Source organism: Glycine soja, chromosome 16 (genome assembly GCF_004193775.1).
Source record: "Glycine soja cultivar W05 chromosome 16, ASM419377v2, whole genome shotgun sequence".
Taxonomy (NCBI): domain Eukaryota; kingdom Viridiplantae; phylum Streptophyta; class Magnoliopsida; order Fabales; family Fabaceae; genus Glycine; species Glycine soja.
In genome coordinates, this window is record NC_041017.1 from 22667196 (window position 1) to 22691188 (window position 23993).

At 38.1% G+C, this 23993-nt stretch overlaps 1 non-coding gene across 1 annotated transcript; it reads left to right on the plus strand.

Annotated features, from left to right (window-relative positions):
• The first annotated feature begins 9695 nt into the window (after positions 1–9695).
• On the plus strand, positions 9696–9802 carry LOC114391324. Its single transcript, XR_003662116.1, has one exon. It is a non-coding gene; the product is annotated as a small nucleolar RNA R71 (small nucleolar RNA).
• Positions 9803–23993: the final 14191 nt, after the last annotated feature.

The window sequence follows — 23993 nt, forward strand, 5'->3', positions numbered from 1 at the left end:
TAACACTTGTTAAAGAGCTTCCTTGGCCTTCTTTGTTGTAGCCCTTGCCATAGGTCCTCCAAGTCCTTCTAAAGGTTCCTTGCCCTTATTCCTTGCCTTGTCGTCATCACTCTCTCCCTCTTCAAAAGGATTTTTCCTCAAATCAACTTCTCCATCTACATCAAAAAGAGTTAAGTCAGACACTTTAAATGTAGTACTCACATTATACTCACCGGGAATTCAATCTTGTACGCATTGTCATTTATCCTTTCAAGTACTTGAAATGGACCATCCCCTCTTGGTTGAAGTTTGAATTTCCTTTGCTCTGGAAACCTCTCCTTTCTCATGTGAACCCAAACCCAATCTTCGGGTTGGAAAACAACCTTTTTGCATCCCTTGTTTGCTTGTTTAGCATAACTCTCATTCCTCTTTTAAATTTGGGCCTTGACTCTTTCATGGAGCTTTTTCACATAGTCCGCTTTGGCTTGTCCTTCCTTATGCTTAAAAACTGAAATATTAGGCATTGGCAACAAATCAAGAGGAGTTAGTGGATTGAAACCATAAACAACCTCAAAAGGAGAACAACTAGTGGTGTTATGCACAGTCCTATTATAAGAAAATTCAATGTGAGGTAAGCAAACTTCCCAATTTTTAAGATTCTTTTTCAAAATGATCCTTAGCAAGGTACCCAAAGTCCTATTCACGACTTCCGTTTGTCCATTTTTTTGAGGGTGACAAGTAGTAGAAAATAGTAGCTTAGTACCCAGCTTCCCCCATAAGGTCCTCCAAAAATGGCTTAGGAACTTGGAATCCCTATCACTAACAATGCTTCTTGGTAATCCATGGAGTTTCACCACTTCTTTGAAGAAAAAATCCGCCACATGATTAGCATCATCAAATTTCCTACAAGGAATAAAATGAGCCATTTTAGAAAACCTATCAACAACAAAAAATATGGAATCCATACCATTACTTGTTCTAGGCAGCCCTAAAACAAAGTCCATTGATAAATCAATCCATAGAGAATCCAGAATTGGTAAAGGGGTATACAAACCATGAGGCATTACCTTTGACTTGGCCTTTTTGCAAACAATACAACGCTCGCAAAATTTCTGCATCTTTTTTCATGTTAGGCCAATAAAAATGTTCTTTCAATGTATCTAAGGTCTTTTGGACCCCAAAATCCCCCATCAACCCTCCTTCATGGGCTTCACACACAACAAGTTTCTAGTAGAACACTTGGGCACACATAATTTATTTTCTTTGAAAAGATAGCCCTCATATTTATAAAAACCATCTTTAGAAAACTTTTCACAATTTTTGAAGATTTCACCAAAGGTGTCATCTCCTTCATACATTTATTTCAAGCAATCAAATCCAATCATTTTTATTTCAAGCATAGAAAGCAAAAAGTGTCTCCTTGACAAGGCATCCACAACAATATTTCCTTTTCCCTTCTTATGTTTAATAACATAAGGAAATTGCTCAAGAATTCCTCCCATTTGTCATGCCTTTTGTTTAGCTTACCTTGTCCTTTTAAGTATTTTAGGGACTCATGATCACTATGGATCACAAACTCCTTGGGATAAAGATAGTGTTGCCATGTTTTCAACGCTCTCACTAAGGCATACAACTCCTTATCATAAGTAGAATAGTTAAGGGTGGGACCACTTAATTTTTCAATAAAATAAGCAATTGGATGATCGTCTGGTAACAATACAGCCCCAATCCCAACATTTGAAGCATCACATTCAATTTCAAAAGATTTTGAAAAATTTGGCAAAGCAAGTATGGGGGCATTGGTTAACTTTTGCTTAAGAGCATTGAAACCTTCTTCTTGTTTCTCCCCCCATTTGAAAACAACATTTTTATTAATTACCTCATTCAAAGGTGCTGCCAAGGTACTAAAATCCTTCACAAATTGTCTATAAAAACTTGCTAGGCCATGAAAACTTCTCACCTCGGTCACACTTTTAGGTGTAGGCCACTCTTGGATAGCCTTGACCTTTTCTTCATCAACTTGAACCCCTTTGGAACTCACTACAAAACCAAGAAACAAAACATGGTCTTTGCAATAAATACATTTTTCAAGGTTAGCATACAATTGTTCCTTCCTAAGCACACTGATCGAGGTCGTACCCGAATCAAATAAACATGAAAATGCAGTAATTAGGAAGTGATCCTAGGTCGTTTCCCAACGAGCAGTGACAAACCAAATGTTCATAATATACTTGCAGTAACAGTAACGATTGGTGGGGGGGGTTGTTTGTTTTGTGATTAAAGAGCAGAACAAGTAAACTGAAATACGAAACTACTAATATTAAAAACGGGTTGTTTCCTCTGATTCAGAAGCCATTCTCTTATCCTGGGTTATGGAGGATTTGTCCCTAACAGTCAACCACTTAATCCAACCCTATTTCAATTTACTAAGCGAAAATCAACTTAGGGTTTTCAATACGTGATTAGGCACCACATACACCAGTTAGCCTTTCGTCCATTAAGCATGAACGCAAGTTAGGCTCAGAGGCAATTAATCGAACACGAAGCGTGCACTGATTAATATTCATGAATTTGGGATAACTGGTGAAGGGAAAACTGCCAGGGAACCACATTACAAGCGAAACCTCAAAGAGAGTTGGGCTTCGTCCTGAAAAGGAAACAACACCAGAAAATCTAGCCTTCCATGGATTCAAACAGAAAACGCAAATGAAACATGAAGCAGAAACGTAAATGAACAGAAACGTAGATGAAACAGAAACGTAAATGAGAGTAGAAGAAGAAGCAAGAACGAAATTGTAATTAGAAACAGAAAATGTATAATTGCATTACGTGAACGGTAGCATTAAGCAGAAAAATGAAAACCCTAAAACAAAAGCTCTGAATAATGAATAGCATAACAGAATGCCTTGCACGAATCCCAAGGCTGCTATTTTAAAAGAGTCACTTAAAGTCACTGGGCCCTATTACAATACTCTGGCCCAAAACGAAATAAACACTGAACAACATAAAATAAAATTGCGAAATTTCCTAATTAACTAAGGTAAGCGCTGCTTAATTTGCCCTCTTCAAGTGCATAACCAAAATCCGGATTAAGCCCAATGTTTCATTAATTCCTGAAATTAGATTAAAAACATCAAATTAGGTAAATGAGCCCAAATAATAAAACTGCCTGATTAATTGACAATTAAGACCAATCAGTAATTAAAATGGTGCAAAAAGGGTTTAGAAAATAGAAGAAAATGATGGCACATCAAAACCCCCCATACTTAGCCTTTTGCACTCCTGGGCAAAATGAAACAAAGAACAAAATCCAAGGGTATCAAAGAGAGACAAACGAAAACATTCACATATTTCTCAATGAACATCAAGGAATGAAAGTAATGGGTAACATCTAACATAAGGAGATCTGAAAAGTCAAGACATTCATGAAACTCATCCAAGCAACCCAATCATGGCAAAATAGTTAATCAGCTCAAGAATGAAAAGTGATAAAGCCTCACAAGATATACACTCTATCTCTCAAGTGTCTAGGCTACTATTTATCCTCAAAGCACCCATGAAAACAAACACTACATAAACTTGGCAAGATTCTAAAATTGACAATCAACCCATAAACACAAGAACATGAGGATCAAAAGGTCTTTTAAGGTTGTAATGGGGCCAAGGACAAGGTATGGAAAAATATGGAATAAGTGGCTAAATCCCAAAGGAATAGAGGAGCAATGGGGAATAAGTGCATAATAAAAAAAAATAAAAATAAAAAGAAGTAAAGATAAAATTTAAACATAAAGAGTAGAACCAAGAGTCTCATCATTCTTTTGCCATTTAAGATCTTATTCACTCAACTTTATTGCTTTTCTTTTTCTTTTTCGAATTTTTTTTCTTTTACTCTATATCCTTTGAGAAACAACATTTCATTCAGCATGTCCAACATTTAACCAATATACAATGTACATCAAGTATGGCCCAAAATACATCATGAAGTATAGCCAACAAAACAAGTTATCCAATGAAACAAAAAACCCCCCCACACTTATTCCCAAAACAATTCCAAAGCTCCAAAATTCCTTAAGGATATGGTGATATCATGGTTTTTCACTTAAGGCTTGTAGTGAGCTTCAAAACAAGGAAAGGGAAACAAGGCTCAAAAGGGCTATCAAAGGAATTAATTCAAGGTAAGTCCATTTGGCTAGAAGCTTATAAGAACAAAATTGCCTCAATCATTTCCAAATATGCATGTGAATTAGGACGCATCAACAAGAATCAAGCCAAGGTTATTGTGCAAGCAATCAATGGGGCCAAACACACCAAAAGATTATGATGATGGATGGCTCAAATTCTCACAAAGGTAAACTCATCACTTTCAAATTGAGCTTTCAAAACTATCATGACATGTAGAGGAGAATCAAAGATTTCAAGTCACAAAATGTCAAAAACTTTTATTTTCAAAACAATTACCCATTTCTTGAACATATCCTATAATTTAAGTCCTACATGCACACAAAATTGACCCAAAATATTAAACTAGAAATCCGACGAAACTAACAACATTAAAAAATTACCACAATTAACAAATTAACAAAACTGACAAAACTAGCAAAACCAAAGAACACTTCCCCCCCATACTTAAACAACACATTGTCCTCAATGTAGCACAATTAAAAGATTAAAAACAATTAAATCATCAAAGAGAAACGGACAAGTGTAATAAAAGCAAAGAAGGAGATAGGAAAAGAAAAAGAAACTCCCTAAGTCATGGTGGAGGAAGAGTAGGGTGGAGTAAGGAAGTCTCTTCCACCACTACGTCCACTAAAGAAGGGTTCGTGAGGAATGGCTTAAGTCGATGTCCGTTGACCTTGAAGCTCTTGTTTGTGGAGTCGCTTTTGATCTCAACTGTACCATAAGGAAAAACATTAGTAACAACAAAAGGACCAATCCACTTAGACCTCAACTTACCACTCATGAGTCCAAGCCTAGAATTATACAATAACACTTTTTGCCCAACCACGAAGTCTTTTTTAACTATCATACTATCATGGAACTTCTTGGTCTTTTCTTTGTAGAACTTGGCATTCTCGTAGGCTTCTAGGCGGATTTCATCTAACTCACTCAGTTGCAACTTTCTTTCCTCACCAGCTTGATCCATAGAGAAGTTGCAAGTATTCACTGCCCAGTAAGCTTTGTGCTCAATTTCCACTGGAAGATGACATGCCTTTCCAAAGACAACCCGATAAGGAGACATTCCTATGGGTGCTTTGTAGGCAGTCCGATGTGCCCAGAGAGCATCATCAAGCCTGGTACTCCAATCTTTCCTGCTTGGCTGCACAATCTTCTCTAAAATTCGCTTGATTTCTCGGTTAGAAATTTATGCCTGTCCATTGGTCTGGGGGTGGTATGGTGTGGATACCCTGTGTACCACCCCGTACTTTTTAAGCAGGGCATGCATTGTCCTGTTGCAAAAATGGGTTCCTTGATCACTAACAATTGCTTTAGGTACTCCAAACCTGCAAAATAGATTAGACCTGACAAAGTCTGCGACAACTTTGGCATCATTAGTTCTAGTGGGCTTGGCTTCCACCCATTTTGAAACATAGTCAACTGCAAGGAGAATGTAAACATAACCAAAAGAGACAGGAAAAGGACCCATGAAATCTATACCCCATACATCAAACACCTCACAGAATAGCATAGGTTGCTGAGGCATTTGTTGTCGCCATGTAAGTGTATTTCCTGCTCTCTAACACTGCTCACAAGTGCTGCAGATCTTCCACGCATCTTTAAAGATGGTGGGCCAATAAAAACCACAATCAAGCACTTTGCGAGCTGTCCTTTGAACACCCAGATGACCTCCCGGTGCGGAAGAATGACAGAACTGCAGGACTGAGTCAGTCTCATGATCTGGAATGCACCGTCTAATGACCTGATCACTGCACAATTTCCACAAGTAGGGGTCATCCCAAATAAAATGCTTAGCATCACTTTTAATTTTATCTTTTTGGGCCTTAGATGCTAAGGGAGGAAAAACAGAAGCAACTAAATAATTGACAATGTTAGCAAACCAGGGAGTAGAAAGAGAGTCAGAAATACTATACAGTATATACAAATGATCATCCGGGAAATCATCCCGAATAGGTGAATCTGCATCAGATACACGTTCGATCCGACTCAAATGATCAGCAACTAGATTTTGTGCTCCACTCCTATGACGGATCTCCAAGTCAAACTCTTGGAGCCAGAGCATCCATCGGATCAACCTAGGCTTAGAATCAGCCTTCTTCAACAAGTACGTTAGAGCTGCATGGTCAGTGTAAACAATAATGCGGGTACCAAGCAAATAAGATCGAAATTTTTCAAGAGCAAAAACTATGGCTAGAAGCTCTTTCTCAGTAGTAGTATAATTCGCTTGGGCAGCATCTAAAGTCCTAGAAGCATAATATATCACCCTGGGCAATTTATCAATTTTCTGAGCAAGGACAGCCCCCAATGCATAATTTGATGCATCACACATAAGCTTAAAAGGGGCTGTCCAATCGGGTGCCTGGATGATGGGGGTGGTAGTCAGCGCTCTTTTGAGGCAATCAAAAGCCTCTTTGCATCTATCATTAAAGTCAAACTCCACCTCCTTTTGCAACAAGTTGGACAGCGGAAGGGCCACTTTGCTAAAATCCCTTATAAAGCGCCTGTAGAACCCTGCATGACCAAGAAAAGATCGCACCTCTCGCACACAAGAGGGGTAAGGCAATTGTGAAATAACAGAAATTTTTGCAGGATCTACTTCAATATCTTTATTGGAAATAATGTGCCCTAAAACTATACCTTGCTCAACCATAAAATGACATTTTTCAAAATTTAGAACAAGGTTAGTTTCAATGCATCTGTTTAAAACTTTTTCTAAACTATCCAAACAACCATCAAAAGAGGATCCATATACAGTGAAATCATCCATAAACACCTCTATGCAATTTTCTAAAAAATCACTGAAAATACTAATCATGCACCGTTGGAAGGTACCAGGGGCATTGCACAGGCCGAAAGGCATCCTCCTATAATCAAAAGTGTCGAAGGGGCAGGTGAATGTGGTCTTTTCCTGATCCTCAGGAGCAATAGTAATTTGCATATAACCAGAAAAACCATCAAGGAAACAATAGTGAGATTTACCTGCCAGGCGTTCAAGCATCTGATCAATGAATGGCAGGGGAAAATGGTCCTTTTTGGTAACCTGGTTCAGCCTCCTGTAGTCAATGCAGACTCTCCAACTGTTCTGCACCCGAGTAGGAATCAACTCTTCCTTCTCATTTTTTATCACTGTGAGGCCGGTCTTCTTCGGGACTACCTGGACAGGACTCACCCATTGGCTATCGGAGATAGGATAAATGATTCCAGCTTGCAAAAGCTTGGTTATCTCCTTCTTCACTACATCAAGAATCACCGGGTTGAGTCTTCTCTGTGGCTGTCTTACTGGTTTAGCTCCATCCTCTAAATTTATTCGATGCATACATATGGATGGGCTAATACCAGGAATGTCCGCCAGGGTCCAGCCTATAGCCTTCTTATGCTTCTTGAGAACTAACAACAACTTCTCCTCTTGCTCATAAGCAAGGGAGGCAGATATAATCACTGGAAAACTCTTGCTATCATCCAAGTAAGCGTATTTTAAATTTGATGGCAGAGGCTTCAATTCTGGTGTGGTCGGCTGGACAGTGGTAGAAGGAGATGGTTTCTCAGCCTTTACCTCATAAAGAAAGTCAGAGGTATGTGTACTTCCTGAAACATGGTTAGTCCTATCTGACTCTATAAAATCAATCTCGAGAGGTAAAACACCACCACCAGACATGCAATCAATATCACTCTCATATTCATTCTCAGCATCAAATTCAGACATATGATCAAGTACAATTTCAGACTCAATGCATGAAGAGTGAGAGGCATGCAGATTGGAATAAAGATCAGTCAAGTATTCATCAACAACATGGTCAATTATTTCAGCACGAAATACAGAAAGATCTTCTGATGGGTATTTCATAGCATCCAGAATATTAAAATGAACAGTTATATCACCAAACTCCATGGATAGTGTGCCTGCATAAACATCTATCTTAGTTCTAGTAGTTTTCATAAAGGGTCTGCCTAGAATGATGGGAACTGATCCTTGAGAAAATCCATCTTCCATATTCAAAATATAAAAATCAATAGGGAAAATCAGTTCACCAACTCTAACTAAGACATCTTCTATGAAACCAACAGGGTAGGCAACACTTCTATTAGCTAAATGAATTACCACATCAGTTGACTGTAAGGGACCTAGAGATAGAGAATTAAAAATAGACAGAGGCATAACACTAACAGAAGCTCCTAAGTCTAGCATGGCATTGTCAAACTTACTATTCCCTATAATACAAGGTATGCTGAATGTACCTGGATCTTTGCATTTTTCAGGAATTTGAGGAACAGATTTACCAATCAATGTGGAGACATTTCTGCCCATGCTAATCCGTTCACTTCCTTTAAGCTTCCGCTTATTAGTGCACAGCTCCTTCAAGAATTTGGCATATCTTGGAATTTGCTTTATTGCATCCAACAGAGGTATGTTTACCTCTACTTTTTCTAAATGTTTCCAATATCTCTTTCTCTGCCTCTTCCATTTTTTGTTGGAAACTGCTCTTGGAGGGAATGGAAGAGGGGGAATGTGCTGCTTCTGTAAATCAGAATTACCTGTGGAAGAAGATTCACCTGCACAGAAATTGTTAGGTAAATTTTTATCATCACCTTTTTCTGGAGTAGAGTGAAGTTTGGCAGGTTCATTTGCAGATGAGGAAGGTGCTACGGGTTGAGGTCCTTGACACTGCTTTCCCGACCTTAATGAAATGGCACTGACATTTTTGGGATTTTGGACAGCTTGAGAAGGCAGCTTGTCAGAATTCTGGGACTGTTGTTGATTCAATTGGGTAGCCAATTGTCCCATCTGATTGGTTAAGCTCTGAATGGAGGCTCTGGTCTCATGCTGAAACTGCATGTTCTGCATAGTCATTTGCCTCACAAGTTCTTCGAGGGAAGGTTGTGGAGGGGCCTCAACTGTTGGCTGTTTCTAGGGTTGTTGCTGTTGTTGGATTGGTGGAGGAATGTATGGTCTGCTTGGGCCAGCAGCATTTTGGAAGGAAGGAGCAGGTTGCTATTGTTGCTGAGGGCTGGACCATCTGAGGTTAGGGTGATTCCTCCGTCCAGGGTTGTATCTGTTGCTCGAGAGGTCATAATTGTTCTGCTGTGGTTGATTTTGCTGCTGAGGTTGGGGAGGTCTATTGTAAATATTTGCAGCATAAGCTTCAGGCTACTCGATTGCTCCAGGTTGTTGCATGGAAGGGCAAAGGCATGTATGGTGGTCAGCAGAGGAGCACAAACCACAAACCCTTGCAACAGGTATAGATTTCTGATTCAAGGTCAGCTGGGTTACCAAGTTAACCAATGCATCCAGTTTGCCTTCAAGCTTCTTAGTCTCAGATGATGCAGCTGAGTTTGTAGCTACCTCATGCACTCCTCTAATGACTATGGCATCATTTCTGGCGCTAAACTGTTGAGAGTTGGAAGCCATCTTCTCAATTAAATTTCTGGCTTCAGCAGGAGTCATGTCTCCAAGGGCTCCACCACTGGCAGCATCTATCATACTTCTCTCCATATTGCTGTGTCCTTCATAAAAATATTGGAGAAGAAGCTGCTCCGAAATCTGATGGTGAGGGCAACTGGCACATAGTTTTTTAAATCGCTCCCAGTACTCATACAAGCTCTCTCCACTGAGTTGTCTAATACCTGAGATATCTTTCCTGATGGCTGTGGTCCTGGAAGTAGGGAAATTTTTTTCTAAGAATACTCTCTTAAGGTCATCCCAGTTCGTGATGGACCTTGGAGCAAGGTAATACAACCAGTCCTTTGCCACTCCCTCTAATGAATGAGGAAAAGCCTTCAGAAATATGTGATCCTCTTGGACATCTGGGGGTTTCATGGTGGAGCAGACAATATGAAATTCCTTCAAATGTTTGTGCGGGTCTTCACCTGCAAGGCCATGAAACATTGGAAGCAAATGAATCAGTCCAGTTTTAAGAACATATGGGACATCCTCATCAGGGTATTGGATGCACAAGCTTTCATAGGTGAAATCAGGTGCAGCCATTTCCCTTAGAGTCCTCTCACGGGGTGGAGGTTGCGCCATGTTCTCAGAATGTGCAAAATCAGAATGCTCAGAATCAGAATGCTCAAAATTATAATGCTCAAGATCAGGATGATCAAAATCACCAATAACAGAATGCACAGATTCACCAGTAATGGAATGCTCAGAATGATCAAAAGGTATAAAATGATGCCTAACTAATCTATGAAATGTCCTATCTATCTCAGGATCAAAGGGTTGTAAGTCAGATGGATTGCCTCTAGTCATACACTACATTCAGCATGCACACAACTAGTTGCCTTATCATGTAAATAAAGGTGTAGGTTTGAACTACAGCTACCCTCAAATGATATCCAACTGACTTGAAATTTGGTGAGCAACCTTATAAAATGATGAGAAGATAGCACAAAAAATTTCAGAAAAAAATTCAAAGTCTAACTATGAAAGCTAAAATTGGCAAGTTAAAAAAAATAAGTGAATAAAACTTGAAAAATAAAAAACTTTTGACAGAATCGCTTTTTTTGGACGATGGAGACCTCTGATAACCAGAGCAAAAGTTATTTCCGTTTGAAGTTTTGACAAACACAAAATTTGCTAGTTTTTTGGAACTTTCAAATCTGACCAAACTAAAGGCTCTTGCTATTTTTCCCACAAAATATGGATTAAAAGAAGTTACCACAAAAAAATTCAGCCAAAAATAACAACCCTAGCTACTAAAACAAAAAATCTCAAATAATTCAGCATGGGTGGTCGCTAAAATCCGTCTCTAATTGATTTCTACTACTACTCTGTTTTGCCGCAAGCACAATCTTCACAGCAAAACACCCAAGACTGAAACAGGGGAAATGCTTAATGGGAAAACTGAAACAGAACACACATTAAACAAAATACCAGGACACTAAACAACACTAACACAATACTAACAATTTAAACATAAAACACGAAAGGATTAAACACACAACACTAGCTAGCTATTATGAACCTTTGGACACTGCTCCCCAGCAACGACGCCAAATTTAATCGAGGCCGTACCCGAATCAAATAAACATGAAAATGCAGTAACTAGGAAGTGATCCTAGGTCATTTCCCAATGAGCAGTGACAAACCAAATGTTCATAATATACTTGCAGTAACAGTAACGATTGGGGGGGGTTTGTTTGTTTTGTGATTAAAGAGCAGAACAAGTAAACTGAAATACGAAACTACTAATATTAAAAACGGGTTGTTTCCTCTGATTCAGAAGCCATTCTCTTATCCTGGGTTATGGAGGATTTGTCCCTAACAGTCAACCACTTAATCCAACCCTATTTCATTTACTAAGCGAAAATCAACTTAGGGTTTTCAATACGTGATTAGGCACCACATACACCAGTTAGCCCTTCGTCCATTAAGCATGAACGCAAGTTAGGCTCAGAGATAATTAATCGAACACGAAGCGTGCACTGATTAATATTCATGAATTTGGGATAACTGGTGAAGGGAAAACTGCCAGGGAACCACATTACAAGCGAAACCTCAAAGAGAGTTGGGCTTCGTCCTCAAAAGGAAACAACACCAGAAAATCTAGCCTTCCATGGAACAAAAAACGCAAATGAAACATGAAGCAGAAACGTAAATGAACAGAAATGTAGATGAAATAGAAATGTAAATGAGAGTAGAAGAAGAAGCAAGAACGAAATTGTAATTAGAAACAGAAAATGTAAAATTGCATTACGTGAAAAGTAGCATTAAGCAGAAAAATGAAAACCCTAAAACAAAAGCTCTGAATAATGAATAGCATAACAGAATGCCTTGCACGAATCCCAAGGCTGCTATTTAAAATGAGTCACTTAAAGTCACTGGGCCCTATTACAATACTCTGGCCCAAAAGGAAATAAACACTGAACAACATAAAATAAAATTGCGAAATTTCCTAATTAACTAAGGTAAGCGCTGCTTAATTTGCCCTCTTCAAGTCCATAACCAAAATCCGGATTAAGCCCAATGTTTCATTAATTCCTGAAATTAGATTAAAAACATCAAATTAGCTAAATGAGCCCAAATAATAAAACTGCCTGATTAATTGACAATTAAGACCAATCAGTAATTAAAATGGTGCAAAAAGGGTTTAGAAAACAGAAGAAAATGATGGCACATCACACACATAACACCGATTTTAAGTGTGCAACATGCAAATCAAGGGTTGTGCTATAAACAAGGATATTATCAAAGTACACCACCATAGATTTACCAATGAATTCTCTCAAAACATGGTTCATTAATCTCATGAAAGTGCTTGGTGCATTAGTCAAACCAAAAGACATAACCAACCATTCATATAATCCATATTTAGTTTTGAAAGCGGTTTTCCATTCATCTCCTTCTTTAATCCTTATTTGATGGTAACCACTTTTCAAATCAATTTTGGAAAAGAAACAAGCACCATGCAATTCATCAAGTAAATCATTAAGTCTAGGTATTGGATACCTATATTTAATGGTAATATTGTTTAAAGCTCCACAATCAGAGCACATCCTCCAAGAACCATCTTTTTTTGGAACCAAAATTACTGGGACAACACATGCACTCATGCTATCTCTTACCCATCCCTTACCAATGAGTTCCTCCACTTGTCTTTGGATCTCCTTGGTCTCTTTAGGGTTACTCCTATAAGCTGGCCTATTAGGCAAAGAAGCTCCCGGCATGAGATCAATTTGATGCTTAATTCCCCTCAATGGTGGAAACCTACTTGGAACAGTTGATGCAAACACCTCCTCAAATTCCTGCAAAAGAGTTTTCTCACTAGAAGGCAATTCAAGTTGTCAAAAGTGTTAGTGGTCAAAACATAATTTTTGCAAATCAACAAGTATAGGGGCTGTTTTGAATGAAACAACCCTTTGACCTCTCCTTTTGTAGCTAGAAAATTCTCCCTCACTTGAAGTGGAAACACTCATCTTTTTGCTCTCTTGTGTTTCCCTCTTTTTGTCCTCACTTTTTGAACTCTTAAGTGTTCGGCTCTCTTTTTCTTTTTCTTTCTTTTCTTGAAGAATTTTCTCTCTCATTTTTCTTTGATCGTCACGCACTTCTTGTGGACTCAATGGTTTGAGCACTATCTTTTTGCCTTGATACGTGAAAGAGATCTTGTTGGTGAAACCATCATGATTAGCCCTCTTATCAAATTGCCATGGTCTCCCTAAGAGTAAGTGGCTGGCCTCCATAGGAACAACATCACGAAGCACCTTATCATTGTACTTTCCAATGGAGATATCCAACTTCACTTGCTTCCTTACTTGCACCTCTCCATCCTCACTAAGCCATTGAAGCTTATATGGCCTAGGATGTGGTTTTGTGACTAAATTCAATTTAGACAGAAGTCTTGCACTTGCCACATTGGTACAACTCCCTCCATCAATGATCATCATGAAAACTTTGCCATTGATCAAACATCTAGTGTGGAAATTGTTTTCTCTTTGACTTTCCTCCATAGACTTCAATTGATGGCCAAGTAACCGCCTAATCATCAACAATTCTCCCTCCGGTGTTTTCTCCACTTCCTCCTCATCATCCTCACTCTCTTCTCCCTTTTCAACTTTGGACTCACTAATGTACTCTCCGTCTCTAAGAATCATGGCTTTCTTGTTAGGGCATTCATATGCATAATGTCCCAAGCCTTGGCACCGAAAGCACTTCACATCCTGACTTTTTTTTTAGGATTGTTCTTGGAATTTTAGAGGAGTTTTTGATAGTATAGGTGTTGCATTAGAGGTGGCAACCCCTTTACCTTTGTCCTTCCAACTAGAAGAACCATAATTAGTGAAACTCCTTTTGGCCACACCTTTCCTTTTCAATTGTTGCTCTACTCGAATTGTTTTGTGAAGCAAATCCTCCATTTCAACAAATTCTTGCAGCTCAACAATATTACGGATATCACTATTTAAACCATTAAGATATCTAGCCATAGTTACCTCTTCATCCTCTTCTATCTTGGCTTGAATCATGATCACCTCCATTTCTTTATAGTATTCCTCAACACCTTTGCTACCTTGGGACAACTTTTGAAGTTTGAATTTTAAGTCCCTAGTATAGCTTGCCAGCACATACCGCTTCCTCATGATCCATTTCATCTCAACCCAAGTTTCCACCAAAGGCTCCTCATTTCTAGCTATCTCCCTTTGCAATTTGTTCCACCACACAAGAGCATAATCTGAGAATTCCGCAACTGCTAGCTTCAATTTTTGGGCCTCCTCATAGTTGTTACATGAGAAGATATGCTCTATCTTGAGCTCCCACTCCAAATATGCCTCCGGATCACTTTTTCCTCTAAAGGGAGGAATGTTGAGCTTGACACCTTCAATTCGGTTTGGCCTTGGACCACCACCATTTCCTCCTCTCCTTTCTTCCTCATGAATTTCACGATTCTCTAATCTCTCAATTCTTTCATACAACTCCTCATTGTTCTCCCTCAATAGTCTTTGCATTTGAGCATTGAGAGCATCCAACAAGAATCTTTGTGCCCCATCCAATTGATGTTCACCACTGCCTGACATATTCAAAATAAAAATAATAATAGTTATAAAGAAAATAGAACCTCAACACACTCAAGTGTACCTCTCAAATATGTTTTTTTTTTTAAAAAAAATTTGTACACTCTTTCCTTTTTCCACTCTAGAATTCTCCTTGAGTTCTAAAGCAATTCAAGATAAATTTTACACAAAGTTCAACCACCAATTTGTGACAAGGAAAAGGCTTAGGGTTAGGCTAACAAAAGCTTAGAACAAGGACAAAAAATTCTAGCAACTACACAATGGGATTTTTTTTTAAGGAATTAAACTTCATAATTTGGTAATTCAAACCTTCTAACAACCAATTATATTACCTTCAAGAATTTTTGAAAGCTATTATGGCATGAACCATTCAGCCCAAATATTTTTTTTTTAAATAAGTTTCAATTTTTTAATAAGAAATTAAAGGCCTAATTTTTGCAATGGTTCAGCCTCAATAAAAAAAATAGCATGAACAAGGTAATATAAAATGGCAAGGAAGAAATTAGAAGAATGTTACCAAGAAATTTCAACCCCAACACTCTTGAAAAACCCTTGAACCTAGCTCTGATACCAAAATGATGTAAACCCATTTGCACAAGGGTTGAAGATGGATCTTCAAAGGTTTTTCGTTTTTTTTATGAAATTTATTGAATGAGAGAGAAAGTGACGAGTTTATGGAGGGTTGAATGTAAGGTATTTGGTTCAAAGTTTGAATGTGTTTGGATGAAAAATGAAGATGATAACAATGGTGTTCAAGTGGGATTAAAGAATGAAGGTTTATAAAGATGAATAAGGAGAATGAAGAAGGGGGTTGGAAGAATCACTCCTCCGGAATTGGTGTCACACACAAGGTGGTGTTCCTTGATAAACCAATTTCTTGAATCACTCAAGTAACTAAGGAGATTCACTCTCACACTTTAGAAGGTGATTAAAAACTCAAATTCAAGGTCTATTTTTTTTATTAGAAAATGTGCAGCCTATAAATAGGAATGACATCAAGTTGGTTACACAAGTGAAATGATCACCAATAACAACAATTGATGGTGTCATTAAACCTAATTAAAACAAGAATTGATAACAACAATTGATGGTGTCATTATACCTAATTAAAACTAGAATTAAGACACATAAACATATGGAAAATTGTGCAACTCCTTGGTCAGCCAAGAGGCAGCTACAATCCTAGAGTTTACACCTTATCAAACCTTAATTTCTTTAAATTAAAACAAGCCCATAGGTGGTGCAAATCCCAAGAGAATTGACAGCCACTTTAACAAAAGTTTGGGCCATTATTTCAACTAACAAAATGCTAATAAAACCACTCAACAAAAGTGGCACCCTCTACTCTTGTTATAACATGGTGCAATTAACAATCAAAAGCTTCTTCACTTGTAACTTGGGCCTAAATTCAAATAGCATGGTTAACACTTGTTGAAGAGCTTCCTTGGCCTTCTTTGTTGTAGCCCTTGCCATAGGTCCTCCAAGTCCTTCTAAATGTTCCTTGCCCTAATTCCTTGCCTTGTCCTCATCAGGTACCCTCCCTATACTATGGAGCCCTAAATACAAGGCCCAAAAATAATGAAACCGTAATATGATATATACAAAGATAAGTGGGCTGAAATTTAGCCCATGGGCCCAAAATATACCTTAAGGCTCATCAAAACCCTAGGGCCTTTTCCTGCATCTCTGGACCAATCTTCTTGGAGTCTCCTAGCCATGACTCTAGTGATGGGTCCCCTCCTTGGGAGAATTGCATCATTTATGGTTTAAAAACATAAACCATGTCCATCTAGAGTAGTCATCCACTATGATAAGTCCATACCTCTTTCCAGTAGTGGATGTAGTTCTTGTGGGACCAAATAGATCAAGGTGTAGTAGCTGAAGAGGTCTAGTGGTGGAAACAACATTTTTACTAGTAAAAGAATTTTTAATCTGTTTCCCCTTTTGACATGCCTCATAAAGTAAATCATCTTTATATGACATACTTCATAGATCTCTTACAAGGTTATTTTTCTGTAGTTTTGAGATTAACCTCCAACTTGCATGACCAAGTTTTTTATGCCATAACCAATGATTTTCCTTGATGAACAATAAGCATGACACCTTTTGATCTAAGAGTTCTCCTAGTCTTATTTTGTAAAGGTTTCCTTTTCTCTTGGCATAGAATAAAAGGGACCCATCATGACATAGAACGACACACTCATCCTTGTTGAAGGAGACACCATATCCACTATCACATAATTGACTAATGCTCACTTAATTATACTTAAGACCTTCAACAAGCAAAACATTTTCAATAGAGGTATAGGGGTGAATACCTATCTTACCTACACCGATTATTCTACCTTTTTAATTCCCTCAAATAGTGATTGTTCCACCATGATAGGGAGTCAGGCATTGGAACATACACTTTTCTCCTGACATGTGTCATGAGTTACCACTGTCTAGGTACCATGATAGGCATCTATTTCCTACTATCAAGGACATCTGCAACTGCAATAATATTTTTCTTAGTTACCCAAATATTTTTGGGTCCTTTTGTGTTAGCCATAAAGGGATTGGCTGAACCCTTCTTAGCATAATCCTTGTATTTGGATGTCATGTGTCCAGGTTTTCCACAAAAATAACAAAAAATGGTGTCCTCATCATGAACATATACCTTCCCATCATATACATTTTTAGATTTGTCTATGGAACTTCTACAGTATTCCAATAATTTGTTAAGATTATTTATTCCATTGACAAATTTGGATAATGTAGTTTTTAAGGTTCTTATTTCATCATGAAGTTTGACGACATCTTGAGGTTGGTTCTTAAAGTTTTTATTCTTCAAAAGCTTGTCATTCAAGAATTTCACATATTTTTTATGTTCTTCATATTCCACCCAAAGATTATCTTTACTCATTTTGAGGTCTTCCTAATATTTGTGTGCTAGTGCACATTCTTTCCATAGATCATATCTTTCTTTTTTTAATAATCATGAAGCTCATTCAGCTCATTCAGATCCTTTTGAAGATCTTTTAGTTTGTTTTCCAATTCCTGAAAGTTCTTGAGAAGGGTAGTTCATTTCCTGGCACTTGTCTCAATCATACATAGCTTGGACTATTTTTCTTTAAGAGTTATTCTAGCTTCACATGTTTGAGTGAACTCATCTAGTGAAACATCTACTTGATCTTGATGGGTTTTCTTAAGTTTTAAATTATCTTTGGATAGATTCTTGAAATATTTTTGTAGATTTTGGTAAGCTTTTGAGAGAACATATGAGTTAGATAGAAGCTCATGGTAAGCTTTTCTAAGAGATTCAGAGTCATCAAAATTTACCTTATCTTCCTGATTTGATTGAGACCCTCATAAGTTGTATCTGCCATCAAGCATATGTTGGCTTCTTCATCATCCTAATCATATGAGGTGTCCTCCTGCTGAAGTTCTTGTTCTTGAACCTTGAGGGTTTTGACAAGTTACTTAAGGGACATAGAGTCAAGATTCTTTAATGCTCTCAATGTTGTTACCTATGGTCTCCACTTCCTAGATATCTTTATTTTCTTCCATAGAAAAGAGTTCATGCTTATGAGTGAGGAGACTGAGTTTGTTCCTTTTTACCTATGATGTTGCTTCATATGTTATAGTCAGAATTTTAGTCTTTGTTTCTTCGTCCATTGGCCTCTGGGAATATCATTTGGTTGATCACTATGTGGAATATAATCTCCATTTTCCATCATGTACCATAGATCTATATGAATTGATTTGAAAGGAACTATCCTACGCTTCTTCCAATAATCATACTTTATGCCTCTAAACAAAGGAGATTTATTGGTGGCGAATAAACACACTAAGGGGGGGGGGGGTGAATAGTGTATATATCGCAAATATAAACTTTTGCTATATAAAAGCATATATAGATAGCAATATATTTATGCGACAAGTCATTCACTGAAGATAAAACTGATATTTAATGAAGATCAATGTAATCGTCCAGTTACTAGATAAAAGAAAGAGTTCATAAAAAAGTTTTTCAAATAATTACTTTTTTTTAAAGGTGATAGAAAGTGTTATAAGAATGCTCAATAAATAGTGTCGCAACCTACCCTTCGACGGGAGGGCGACGCGGGGCTCGCAGGTGCGTCTTCCAAGGGAGGAAAATGCGCGGAGTCGCCACCAATGTTTATTCGAGGAAAACATCAGAAAAACCGGAAAGGTGTGGTCTACAAACTTTAAGTGTTAAAGGTTCAGGAGTTGTATTTACGCACGGGGAAGGTATTATCACCCCCACGCGTCCGTCACAAAGGACGGCAGCCTTTAATTGGGTGTGCAAAGATGACGTCAAATTGTTTTATTTTCCCCTTTTTTATGTTTATGTATTTTTACGCCTTTTTTTGTATTTTTATCTTTTTGTGGACGACAAGGGTGTTTCCCTTGCTCCTACGTATTCCTCAATTGTGATAAGGAAATCAGACCTACATAGTTCTTTGAGAACTGAACGTTGGTTAAGTTGTTTTTATCTTTTTTGCAATATATATTTTGACTGAATAAAAAGGGTCATTTAAGGTGTTTGGACCATTTAAACGATCTTTTGATTCTTTTGAAAGGAGAGAAACGTTAAGGTGTTGGACCATTAACGGTCTCGTTGTTTTTGAAAGGAGAGAAACGTTAAGGCGTTGGACCATTAACGATCTCCTTGTTTTTGAAAGGAGAGAAACGTAAAGGCGTTGGACCATTAACGATCTCTTGGGATGGTCGACAAAAGCGGGGTTTTTGCTCCTACGTATCCTCAATTTCTCAGACCTACGTAGTTCTTGCAAAAGCAGTAAGGTTACATGTTGATTTTATACTTTTGAACGGTCAATGTTAACCGATAAAAGAAAAGAGGATCGTTTAAGGCGTTGGACCTTAAAACGGTTTTAAGTGACTTTTACGGACAAAGCTTGATTGGTGAGTTGATTTTAGCCTTAGTTTCACTTTGGCTATTAGTCAATTGATCCAAGGAAACTTCCAAAGAAAAACGTCTGATTGATTTTTTTTATTATTTTATTCAAAAATATTTTGATTATTTTATTATTATTTTCCAAGATATTTTGATTATTTTATTATTATTTTGCTTTTCTTGGTTTAACCGAGGTTATAGTGTGAACGGTCGGTTAGATTTTATTTTAATAGTGATTAAACGAGATTACAACACAAATGATCGGTTGAAATTCATTTTATCATTTATTAGGTGAGAAAACGGCTTAAACGATCGGTTAAAGATCGTTAAAAACGGAAGAAAAGAAAATTGAAAATGAACGAAATGAAGATGCAAGCAAAAAAAAAAAAACAAGAAATGAATTGAAAGTCTCGGATTCGATGAATTGAAAGTCTCGGATTCGAAAACTTACCCGTTGAAGAACGAAGAACGGATGAAGAACGGTGAAGAACGATGAAAAACCTTCACGGATTTGCTCACGGAAACGTCTCGGAAGCGTTACGGTAGCACCTCGGCTTGGATTTTGTTCACGGAAACAATTTTTTTCACCCAAAACAGCTGAAATGCATAGCCAGGGGGATGAGGGTTCATTGGAACAACCCCCTTTCGCCTATATTTATAGGAAAAATGGGGAGGAGGTTGCCGCCCAACTCGCCTAGGTGAGCTGGGTTGCTTCCTCCATAAACAATCATGCTTCAAAAATACTCTGGAAGGCCCAAATACAAAATTTCAAAAATTGCTATTGGCACCCCCCCATTTTGATAAGTTCACTTCCACTTCTTTCGTAATTTATGGAAAAGTTACAGAAGCCTTACTGAAGCCTATAGGACTTAACTTTCTTCTTTTTTCTCTTCCTTCTCACCTAGAATCCTCTAGAAGGCCCAGATTTGATAATTGCTATTTGCAACCCATTTTACTAAATACACCCCCCTTTGCCCTTTTTTGCTGATTTTTTTTCCGTAACATTACGAAACTTCACGAATTACGTAACGATACTTGTTTTCTTTCTGTAATGTCATGAAACTTTACGAATTATGCAACCATCCCCTCTTCGGCTTCTGTAATGTTACAGAACTTTACGAATTGCGCAATAATGTTTCCTTTCGGCTCCCGACATGTCTCGGAACTTAACGAATTGCCTAACGATGGGTGTCAAGTTCCTCGAAGCGGTCAAGAGAAAGTTGCATGCCACCAAACAATAGTCCCCGAAAGAAATTAGGGTATGATAAATAGTTATGGAGAGAAGTAAAAACACTTTCTTTATACTGAGCTATGTCCTGTTCTCCTGTACTCACTACTAAAGGGTCCCACTAATCAAAACTTGATTACAAAACAAGTATTATAACTTTCCACTCCTGTCTTTACAAATATAAATAATACCACTTTTGGTACCTTCTTAGACTCCCTATGAATCTAAGAAACCCAAGTATTATTTAACACTAGGCCACTCCTGGCTTTCACAAACAAAAGTTTGAAGGATTACAAGTATTCTTGACACGTAATGAGTGAATAAATAATTAAGCACAAATACAAAATAACTTTTCTTAGCAAAAAGCAAACTAATGAAAATTGTATTAACAGTTGTTTGGTGATTTTAGCAGAGTTTTCCTTCAAATTTTTCTTGCTATCTTGTAAAAATTTTCGTCAAAAGCTTCTTGGATGGAGCTGGCCTTTTATAGACTTTAGTGAAGGATCTGTTACAGGATCAAAGCCAATTCCTTGAAAAGACAGTTGTCTCACATTGAAGGAAAAGACAACATGTCATGCTCTGATTGGAGAGGAATGAACCATAGTACAGATATTGCCATGTGTTTCTTGTTCATAGTGAAAGTGACCTTTAGGAGAATATTTTGTGAAAACCTTATGTACTATTATATATTTTCCTTTTCTTAAATTTACATGTTAGCAATTAAAAATAGAGGAAAATTGAATTTGTATATAATAGAACATTTGCACTTCCCTTTTTCATCATTCTTAGTCTTTTTGAGTTTCTTTGAGACTAGACACACAGGTTGACTAAAGGATAATGTATAATACAGATTTTCACTAAGCTGGAAGCTCTCTGGTTTTACCATGTTGAGCGCTAGATAATACAAAACATTATCTCTTGATTCGTGGATAACATAGAATAATGTTAAGTCCTTTATTGTAGCATCCCTAAATAATGACTAGTTTAATAATAATGATTTAAATATCAAAAACCATGGGAATTTTTTTTTTCTTTTTCTTTTTTCATTTCTTTCTCTTTTTCACAGTAATTAAGTTCAGAAGGAAAATCATCACTATAGAGTCATGAATGGCCAGTTCACAACTCTATTCGGAGTCATTTCTTTCTCATCACTCATAACCTCTAAACTATTTTGCTTTTTCAAAAGGAAAAGTATGCCAACCATTACTTTAGGTCGTCACGTGAAAATAATAAAATACGGTCGGTGAGCTCTCTTTCAAATAAAGTTTGTTAACACATTCTTTTCAAATAACAAGATTAAACATAAGTACATTCATCATCTAAAGCTGTCCAAAATATGGGAGTTTTGCAAAATACATAGTGACATCCAGAGCAAAGGTATCCACTGTGGTGGCTTTAGCCACATGTATACAATCATCAAATTCCTATACAATAGGTCTACCCATACAAAAACCAAAAGAGTAAACCTAACAATCTGTACTAGATACACCCACCCCCAAAAAGTATATAAACCTAGTCTAAGGAGCCGTCTGCTATGATAAAGAGTCTCCACTAGTCACTATCCCTCCAGGGCCGCTCTCCTCCGTAGAGTCTGCCTCAGATGCTGACATGACGTCCTCTAGAGAATCCACATCAGGAAGTGGGTCCTCATCACCCTCTGGAAAGTCAATGGCATCCACAGCAGGCTCAGGAGGTAACTCCTCTGGGTCCTCCTCAAGGTCTTCCTTAGATGACGGCACCTCTATCACTTGGACAGGCTCCACTAGTCGATATGGAGTAGGTGTAGGTAATATCCACTCCACAGTGCGCTGAAGCGTGCGTGCAGGTTCCTCTGGATGTACCAATGAAGTAGCCGTGAGTTGAATCGTGCCACGAAATCGGCACCTCGCATTGCCTTCGAGGGTCTCCCAAACTCCCTCTAGGCACTCCATCTCCACTCGGTCATGGATTAATTGCGCTGTCATCGCAATCTACAAGAAATAAAAGAAAAGGGGGTAAACTCTTTCACCAGAGATCTAACTACGGTAGCAACACAATGCATCCCATAACCACTACATGCAATTAAAAGGTGTGCCTCAAGGCTTTTATTCTCTGGTAACCGATTACACAGCATTGGCAATCGATTACCAGAGGCCAAACTCGAGTTACACAGTTTCAGAACATGAAAACCTACAATATGCACTGTGTAATCGATTACACACAACTGGTAATCGATTACCAATGGCCTGTTAGTCTGTGTAATCGATTACACAGTATTGGTAATCGATTACCAGAGGCCTCCTCAACATACTGTCTCCATTTCTAAGCCTGGTAATCGATTACACCCCTTGGTAATCGATTACCAGAAGCCATCTCAACTTCCAGATCCCATTTTTAGGCCTGGTAATCGATTACACACCCTTGGTAATCGATTACACACCCTTGGTAATCGATTACCAGAGACCATCTTAACTTCCTGTCTTCATTTTTAAGCCTTGTAATCGATTACACACCCTTGGTAATCAATTACCAGAGGCCATATTCCAAATATCACTCAAGATCCATAGCTGGCCAGCCACCACACAAGCCTCCTTGCTTTGTGGTCTTTGTTCTTTTATCGGTTGACTGCCAGGAGCTCGCCTGTTTAGGTACGTCACAGGTTCTCATTGACTGACTATGCCCGGGTTGGGTCGGGATTGGTCAAGCTTGGTTTTGGGAAATAGCACCCCACCTAACGTCCCCAAGGTCTCCTGACCCCTGCGACATATCTCCAGGTACCTCTCTGTGGTCAACGAATAAAAGTAGGATGACTGACTCTTCCACACTTTCTCACTTCAAGCTTGTAGGATTATGGGGTACCTGTCATATGTGGTACTAGGTGGCGATCGGACGATGGTGCAAGTCGACTCTCCACATCCACAAATCACACATAAATCCATCATCCCCAGTTGCCCACCTTCAACTGAGCTCACGTACTCCCACGTAGCCCCTTATCCTCGTTCCTCTCAACACCGGGTTCCCATCAATCCCTCCAAGCTTCCACAACATCCAAGCAATTCAACATTCAAACATCATGAACTATCAAAAACCAAGAAAACAGGGCAGAGGCAGAAAACTCTGCCGAAAACACATTCCAATACCACAACTTTCTCTACTCAAATACCCCAGTAACATTTTCTTCGTTCTGATTCGTTAACCGTTGGA